This window comes from Diuraphis noxia, unplaced genomic scaffold, assembly GCF_037042655.1.
Source record: "Diuraphis noxia isolate RWA-SAM2 unplaced genomic scaffold, SU_Dnox_SAM2 contig0002, whole genome shotgun sequence".
NCBI classification, from domain to species: Eukaryota; Metazoa; Arthropoda; class Insecta; order Hemiptera; family Aphididae; genus Diuraphis; species Diuraphis noxia.
Genome location: NW_028301712.1, coordinates 38,330,285 through 38,337,865, shown reverse-complemented (window position 1 = coordinate 38,337,865; position 7,581 = coordinate 38,330,285). Strand labels below are relative to the sequence as shown.

The window sequence follows — 7,581 nt, the reverse complement described above, 5'->3', positions numbered from 1 at the left end:
GCTTTCATCTTTAATGAATTTAGTACAATAATTACCGTGACTTTTTTTGGTTCTGAAGGGTGACTAAATAGTAAATATGAAAGGTAGTGCAATATTTCGTAACTATAGTTAAAGAGTTTTTGTTATTGTAATTTCAGCTTATTCAAAGTATTCACCCCAATCTGCCAATATAAAATAATACAATAAAATTGATTGATATTTGATACTATACAACTTTTATGGGATGTTTTTTCATTTAATTGTTTTCATTTCACAATAAATTTATTTCTATAACACAGGATTTATGTGATTATATAATAATGGTCAAATGAAAGTAAAACTTGAATTAAAATTTCAATAAGTCGTTCCTTTAAAAGAATAAAATACAGTTTGATAGAAACCATATGATTGGTCCTCCCTATATAAAGTGTATTTTTTCTTTTCTAGGCTTTCACATTATCAATAGCTATATTATACAATTGCATTATTCTTAGTATATAGTTAGTAACTGTTTCAAAGTTAATCATCAAATATTACTTCAATGAAAGAAAATTTCCGGAAATATTTGCTCCACGATATCTACGTTTATATAAGAAAATTGATTGAAATGTATAATATTTATTAAAAGAATAATTACTTAATAATTATTCATTACAAAACAACGATGCTATTAAGAAGGAGTATAAGTCAGAGCCGGAATCACAAGAAGTGGGAATAGAAAATATAATAATTTATAATATTCAAAAGGTTGGATGTAAATTCGACCCACCTCCGCCAATGTCAAATGTAAACTCTGCTCTGATTTTTAGTTAATATAAAGTTATATGCGTACAATTTCCGTCAAAATTAAAAATGACTCCGTCATCTCCCGTTTCCAAGGTGAATTAAACTTCTGTTGCCATTACTTCCCTCATCGTATCCGAATTCTTCATCAACGGGAGAGTGGTTCGCATTGCCGTCTTGATGTTCTGCAAATGCACTGAGTTCTCTGGGAACGTCGTTCGGCATTTCATTGACGCATATTTTCACATTTCCTTCATGTCTCTGAGTCCATCGAGATCCGACTTTCTAAATTTACGAAAAGTCAATATTATCCATATAATTAGGATCGTACATGTGGTCGAATATATGGTCACAATAGTAGCTTGGTTTAATAACGGATAGCATAATTTCACCAATTTTCTGTTATGACGTGTATTTTCCCTATAGTGCTGGTATAAACAAAATTGAAATTTTTTCGGCGCAAGTATTTTTCTAGTACCTTCGTATATTTTTAATTTATCTGACATGCTATAAACAAGTTCATTAAAATGAATATAAAACGGAGTTGCTTCAAACGGTTCGTAATAGTTTTTATTATTTTGAAACATTTGAAATTTATTTTCGTAATTTCGTACACTGGGCAAATGTCTGTTATACAAAATGTCAACTTCTGTGGTCCGAAATTAATATTCTTTTAAATGATTGACATTAAAGCAATACGACGACCCATATTTTTTAACCCTGGTCGACATGAACACTTCTTTTAGATACGAATGACGAACATATTGCAAATAACTTTTTACCACATACCTGTATAAAATTGCGTCCATCACGTAATCCTCCATAGGAACCGACGCCGTCAATTTGTTGGAGTTCCCAGCCGTCTGTAGAAAAATATCGCACGATGCTTTCCCAGTCCGACGACGTGAGGCGCATCGCCCAAACGCGTCTTCGAAGGCGTCGTCGTCCATGTTGGCGATAGAGGACGGATCGCAACCATATACACCGACAAGCCGAGTTTGACTGTCTGCAGACGTGGACGCAATGGACATGGTCGCCATGGGCTGTAACGATGACTTGGAGCTTTGGAGGGAACTATCGCAACATAGTTTGTAGCTCTTTAGCAACTTCTTAAACTCCATTACGTCCACGGGGGACAATAACGTCGCTGATGTATCGATCATTGCCTCGAAAATCGATGTCACGAATTCGATCGACAACTCTTCGAAGCAAGTGCTCATAAATGGTCGAGCCACGAGCAACATGGCTTTGATTCTCTCCCTCGTAGGAATATCCTCCATATTGCATTCCTCCAGTCTCTCGTCGCGTGCCAGGTTCGTGGTCATCCATTTCTTCGGGTTTATCATTATTGCAAAATGTTCTGGGTGCCATAGCGATATCAGAATTATTCAAACTGAAATGTGATATTGCGTGCCCAGTGCCCACCTTCAGTTTGAAATCCGTCAGAAGTTGAGTGACGTGAACTAAATTGTCCACTGGAAGTGTTTTAATTGTTAAATCGCCGCTATTTGTTCTGAAAGCAAATCTATATTTATGCAAGGACAAATGTGACATTTGCAGTAGGTCAACCAAAAGCATACAAAATTAATAATATACATTTTTATTATATTTTGAGAAAATAAAAAATATTTTGATTTTATTTAGGTATTTTGGTGGGCTTTAAAGTATAATGGGGTTTTCCTGAATATGATGACCTTACTTAATTAACATTACCGATAGCAACATCTAATATTACCATTGTTATTGTAAAAATATTACTATTGATTTTATTGTCTTGCAAAGTTACATGATAAACGTCAATCGTATTCATAACCTACTTGTTACTTGTTTATTATTTTAATAATTTAAAATATCAAAAAAATACTTAAGTGGCTCAATGAGGAGAAAACTAAAAGATAAACGAGATGAAGAAACAAAAAAACTACATGGTATTTTAGATAAAATCACGTTAGCTTTTTAACTAGGTATTACACTTACTTAAATAAATAATATTAAACATAATAATTAGATGCATTGAAAGTGTTGAGTTTTCTTGTATATTAAATAATCAAATGATCCAACTACTCATATTATATAAGCAACTAATTACAAACAACTTTAATGTAAAAATACATCATGTATGTAGGGAGGTAGGTACATTTTATTTTAGCATTGTAGAAAATAGAAATGGGCAATTTTGAGGCTAAATTTAGTAAATTGTACTGAGCACATGAATTGGTGAATCAGCTAGGCGCTGTGTGTAAACGTCTGGATGTTTTCAAACAGCAATTTTTTTTAAATAATATCTACCTATAATTGGGTGATCTATAAAAATATTTAAAAAAATTTTTTTTAATAATGTGATTTATGTCATTAAAGTCATTTATGTCAATTAAAGTACTAAAAACTAACAGAACTATCTTTTTTGTAACATCTCCATCGGTTCATGGTAGAATAATATTTAAATTTTTCCAAAACCTAAATTTTTTTTTTACCATTTATACTTTCTATGAATTCTATTGCACTAACTGTCTGGTTATTTAATTACAAATTCTCAAATTCATTTACGCCATAAGTACTTTGTAAATATTAAGCAATATAATACAATACAATACCTATTGGAAAAGATACTTTAATCTTAATGTTTCATATTATGCGATCAATATAGTTTGAGTTCTATGCACTTATAAAATAATTTATGATCAATAATAGTTTTATGGTATACAAAATGTTCTTGTCTGTACTGTATAGTTTCAATCTTATCGATTGATATATGATTATACGGAAAATTCCTTATATATTATTATGTTATATAAGTATATAATATCCTTATACGTCCGTGAACCGTAACGATTTTATAAAACGCGTGTTAAATAAAATGAAAAATCACTTTCTTTTTTCTTTTTCTTCAAAAATATGTTTTATAAGTATAATATAATTTTATCTCGGGAATTAAACTGGTGAATCGGGAATCAAACCTTTTTTTAAATTAGCAGATAGTGGAACCAATAATAGTTTTAAATTTTAGCGGAAACTTATAATTATCATAAATATTATACGTACACTCACTCAAATTTGTCAGGAAATAAAAATTAATAGATACCTATATATAAGCTGAAGTTGAACCTTGATTTTTAAAATTAGATATTCTATTTTTATTTTTCAGAATTATTTCGTACTATATCTCAGATGAGGCATTCTTCATATATTCGTTATCTTATTTTTTGCCATCAATGAATTTTAATAAATAAATAGAAAAAATCATAATATTAGTCATTATAAATATATAAATCTATACAAACTATTTCGTGTGCATTTGATAATAAATATATTTAAAAAATAGTAAGCTTTTTGAACGTTTTAATTTATTTTCATCCATTCGAAAGATTAGTTTACCGTATGTCCGTATCATATAGGTACACCTCATATATGATTATTAGCCTATTAGCTAATAAGCAGTTAAAAGGTAATATTGGTGGAGAATTTTGTTTCATCGTCAAGATACATTAAATTAATTAACTATAGTAACCAAAGATTTTTATTATAACGTTTAAAAAAAAAATTAAATTTTAGGGTCAAAAGACAGGGTGATTGCAGGGTTGTTATCCTAAACGAGTAGGTATGTCTATTTCACAAAATGTATAATATTACATTTTGTATCTATAAGCATGATATACGTAGTGTTGATGCTGAAAAATTTAAAAATACTTAGAACTAATTTAAAAGTAATTTTAAAATAAAACAAAAACATTATATTAGAATTTTTTTTAACAACAATTCATCATACAATGATAATAATAAAGTTTAAGTTTTTATACTATTTAAACGTTGTATTTCCGTTTCCATTACTATTTACGATATGACCCATTGCAGAATATTAAACCGAAATCGTATGACCTGCTCTGCACTTCGATGACAATAATAATGTCTGTTGTTTATTGTGATACTTATTCATAATATGTACGTTATCGCATGGACCGATAATTTATTGATAATAATTATATATGGTGCAATAATGTTTTTAAATTTATCATCATTAGTATATATCATTATTTTTAGTAAACCAAAGATTTATATTATTGCGAGCATTACTGCTGTAATGTAGACGAACCACAGTAATAAAAATAATACCATACAAAGACGTGTGTACATATGTATATATAGTCCACGTCATATAACTACACAATTTATTATTTTTTCCACGTATATCCGCAAAATAATAGTATACTGTCGCGGCGGATCTTTTCAAAATATCGAAAATATCTCAAACAGTCAGACAACAAATAGTTTTATTTCAAAATTTAATGTACATTAGTTATTTATTTTGTGGAATAAATCGTGTGGCAATTAAACGACGATCCGCAATAATTTGTAAATAAACAACACAGAATCCATGCAAAATTACGTATGCAATAATAATACAAAATATATAAAAATCGTTAGAAACTCGCAAACTGCCATGGTCATGAAAAATATTTGATATCGTGCGCCGTGAAATACTACACACTACCAAACGTTTTCGATGCTTTTTATATCTTGCCCCTGAAAAAATAGATATATAGGTTACCCTCTTATTGTCTCATTGGTGAAACTGAAAAATATAAATTTTAATTATTAATTATATTTAAATGAAATCATATTTTTGATGATTTTCATTTTTTTGTGTTTTTCGAAATTGTTATTATAATACACACTTATTATAATCTACACTTTATTTTTAAAAACTTTAATTAATTTAAATTATTTGTTTTGAAACGAGTTAATTGTATGAATTAATTTGAAATAGTATAATTTTAAACTATGTAAGTACTACCCTAGGTTACGTACTAAGGACAATATATTTTTTGTTTTAAATTTTGAGCGTCGTGTGCATGAAAAATGTCTATTATAATTTTTAAAATACGAAAAGAATCATTGTAATATTGTCTTAAAAGTTATTCAGTTGAATTTTTTAAATAAACTGTATTTATATCAAAATAGTATCTTGACTTAAAAAATTATTCGGATAATATTGAATACTAACATTAAAAATTTTAAAATTAAGGACAATATTTTTTTAATGAATGCGAGTTTTAGTATTTTTTCATATTTCTACAGTAATTTATGACCGATTTCTATTTTACTTTATTTTGGTACAAATTTATAAAATATTGTTACAAACTAAATAAATAATAATTTTAATAAAATAAAACGTGATTTTTTTGTTGCATAACTACAAGTATTAACATTAAATATATTTAAAATATAAAAAATATAAAATATAAAAAAATATACATAAACATGTATACATTTTTACTTTTTAGCAATCTTATAGATCTGATCAGGACTGGGCAAGTTACTTTAAAACTACGTAACTAGTTACACTTAAAACTTACTAGATATTTTTATGTTCAGTTAGTAGATACAAGTTAAAGTTATGAAACCAAGTTATACATTTAAGCTAAAAGTTACGTTGGTAATGTAGAGTTATTGACCAGCCTTGGGCTAGGTAAATTAACGTATTAACGTTGTGGTTACCATGTTAGAGAAAAAAGGATGTACCAACTATAATTGTATAACCACTGAATATTCACTGACCAGATTAACTGTGTTAACCAAAATGAACGAGTTTAACATTTTTTTTTTAGTTTTTGCAGTTCCATTTTATAAGAATTATCAAATCTCAAAGAGCACAATAAGTAACTTTTAATATTGTAACTTGTAACTTTCATATAAAATTAGTGGCAATTTTTTTAAATTAGGTATTACAAATTACAAATTCAGTTAAAAATAAGGAACTTGTTACAAGTTACAAAACTTAGTTGAATATAACTATGATGTGCCTAACCTGGATTGTGATGTACTTTGAGTAGCCTATTTACGACGCCGGATAAACATCGTTTTACGATTGAAATTTTTTTTTTTTTTTTAAGTATCACAATATAATAAAAAAGAAAATTCGAAAACGTGGAATGCATGACCAATAGTAGATCGTCGAGAATACAAGCATTTCATTTTATGAGAAAAATAAGACTGAAATAATAAATGTACAACCTATTATGTATGTTTACGTAAATCTAAAATTAAATAATAATATTATATTCCTACACATAATAATATTCACGCATTAATAATATTAATCATTGAAATTTAAACGACAAATACTTCTCGATGCAGATATATTTGTGAGCATCGTGTGCTGATTTATATTACGGTTTATTATTTAAATCAGCTATTTACTATGGATTTAACATAATAATATTATGCACATGGATTTATTACATAACATTGTTATTACCTAAACGTACGCATTGGGTAATAAATAATAATTCAAATAATAAATATTACTAATATTATTATATTAGACCTGATTTATTATTCCACACGTGAAAGTAGCGTAATTAAATTTATGAACGAACATCTAGTACGTCGAGTATTATATTCAATACTATTAATAACATATATTATGAACTTCAAATAACATTGAGCATCAAACTAATTTGATTAAATCCAGTGCCCTGTTTGCATATATTACATTACATTTGAAAATATACATTTTTATTTGAATTTTTAATGATTATTATACGTTTGACACGCTTCTTTTTTATTTTATTGATGGAATATACAATATTGCTTCATGATCATGATACTTTTTAAGTGGTCAGTCTACGTAAATAATATTACAAACCGAACTTAGACGCTATGGTGTGTTAAGCAGGCTTTTCGAATTACTGTAATAAAAAAATAAAATTAGTGAATAATAGATGCAATTACAAATTATTGCACAATGTTTTTGTATAGTATAGGTATTATTATATTGTACTCGATTCAAAATCTTCAGATACCTAGTATTTTGTACAC

At 27.8% G+C, this 7,581-nt stretch overlaps 1 pseudogene; it reads right to left on the bottom strand.

Moving 5' to 3' along the window:
- Window positions 1-863: 863 nt before the first annotated feature.
- LOC149058423 (uncharacterized) lies at window positions 864-2,316 on the bottom strand (annotated as a pseudogene).
- Between the last annotated feature and the right edge of the window lie 5,265 nt (window positions 2,317-7,581).